The following is a 2,511-nucleotide window of genomic DNA, read 5'->3' on the forward strand; positions in this document are numbered from 1 at the left end:
TGACATCCATCTGCCAGATTTCATAGTTATGAAAGGCAGCTATGGCGAGCAATATCTTAATAGATTTAATCTTAGCTACTGGCGAAAAGGTCTCATCATAGTCAACCCCTGGGGTTTGAGTGAAACCTTTTCCAACCAGTCGAGCCTTGAATGTATGCACATTCCCGTCCATGTCTGTCTTCTTCTTAAAGATCCATTTGCACCCAACTGTCTTACAACCTGGTGCACTATCAACCAAATTCCAAACTTGGTTGTCATACATGGACTTAATCTCGCTGTCCATTGCCTCTTTCCACTTGGAAGCCTCTCGGCCTGCCATTGCTTCCTTATAAGTGACTCGTTCATCTAAGTTTACCAATGTTCTGTCACTTATGAATGTGTCACCATCTGAAGTAATATGAAAACCATACAACTCAGGTGGCACACTCACCCTAGTGGATCTTCGAAGAGGTAATGATTTATCAACTGGATCAACAGGAACTGTTTCCTCTGGTTGAGTGCTAGTGTCATATAAGGTTCCTTCATTGATTGACTCTTGAATCTCTCAAGGTCAATGGTACTCCCACTGTCCTCTTTGAATATGAGCTCTCTTTCCAAAAAGACTCCTCTTCGAGCTACAAACACCACGTTTTCACTAGGTCTGTAGAACAAATATCCAAAAGACTGCTTTGGGTAACCAATGAAAACACATTTCTCACTTCTAGCTGCTAGCTTGTCGTGAGTCTCTCCTCTTACGAAAGCTTCACAACCCCAGACTTTAATATGTGCTAATGAGGGAACTTTCCCTGTCCACATTTCGTGAGGTGTTTTGGCAACCTTCTTTGTAGGGACAAGATTGAGGATGTGGGAGGCTGTCTCTAAGGCATACCCCCAGAAGTGAATAGGAAGCAAGGCATAACTCATCATAGAATGAACCATGTCTAACAAGGTTCGATTACGCCTCTCAGCTACACCATTTAACTGTGGTGTCCTAGGAGGAGTCAATTGTGAGACTATCCCACATTCTTTCAGATAGTCGTTGAACTCGGTACTAAGATACTCCCTGCCTCTATCGGATCTAAGTATCTTGATCTTTCTGCCCAATTGATTTTCGACTTCATGCTTAAAATCTTTGAACTTTTCAAAGGTTTCTGACTTATGTTTGATCAAGTAGATGTAACCATATTTGCTATAATCGTCAGTGAAAGTCACATAGAATCGATTAGCATCCCTTGTGGTTGATCTGAAGGGCCCACACACATCTGTGTGTATGAGATCCAACAGACCTTCACCGCTTTCACAAGACCCTGTGAATGGTGATTTTGTCATCTTTCCCAAAAGACAAGATTCACACATATCATCTGATTTTAGGTCAAATGATTCCAACACTCCATCCTTTTGGAGTTGGGCTATGCGTTTCTTGTTAATGTGTCCAAGACAACAATGCCACAAGAATGCCTTTTCTACACTATTAGACAAGTCAATATTAAGTACACTATTTTCTAATCTATCAACACAAGTCACGGTTTCATACACACCATCACAAGGTAAAGCTTCATACACAAAAACACCATTCTTATAAACAGAAATTGAACCATTCAAATCATTAAAAGAATATTTAAAACCTTGTCTGAACAATGCATGAAACGAAATAATGTTTCTCGTCATCTCAGACGAATAGCAACAATTTATTAAATCTACTCTAACATCATTACTTAGCAAAAGTTGATAAACTTCGATCTTGGTAACTGGTGAAGACTTTCTGTTCCCCATGATCAAGTTTATTCTCCCATGCTCTATCTCCTCACTTTCCCTTAGCCCCTGCAAATCAGAACAGATATGAAAACCACATCTTGTATCAAGGACCCATGAACGAGAAGATAATGAGTTATTACCAGAAATAGTGTAAATACCTGCCGAGGATGGCTTCACTTTTCCATCCTTGATATCTTGCAGATATTGTGGGCAAGATCTCTTCCAATGCCCCTTTTGATTGCAGTAAAAGCAAATGGCCTCTTTTGGATCAGAAACATCGGGAGTGGAACCATTGGGCTTAGCCTTCGGGCCATTACTAGATGACACAGCTTGAGCCTTGCTCTTCTAGTTTTGCTTGGGAGGACCTTTCCTCTTCTTCCCCTTTCCCTGTCCAATGGCCAAGACAGGGGCACTTGTAGGTGTGGAGGGTATACTTTTACCCTTCATCCCTGCCTCAGCTGTCTGCAACAAGTTGTGCAATTGGGCCAATGTCTGCTCAGTGTTGTTCAAATGGTAAGTTAAGATAAACTGACCATAACAATCAGGCAACGAGTTCAAGACCATGTCAATGGCCAATTCCTCATCGAAGTGAATGTTGAGCTTGACCAAACGCTCTATGTAGCGTTGCATTCTTTGCAAATGAGATACAACTGATTCCCCCTCTTTCATCTTGCAAGCCATGAGTGACTTGACTACCTCAAACTTTTCTTGACGAGCTCGCTTATGGTACTTTTCCATAAGGTCCTTGTTCATCTCAAAAGGCCAGTAGTCCTCATA

This window comes from Lactuca serriola, chromosome 9 (assembly GCF_051521515.1).
Source record: "Lactuca serriola cultivar US96UC23 chromosome 9, Lser_US96UC23_V15, whole genome shotgun sequence".
NCBI lineage: Eukaryota > Viridiplantae > Streptophyta > Magnoliopsida > Asterales > Asteraceae > Lactuca > Lactuca serriola.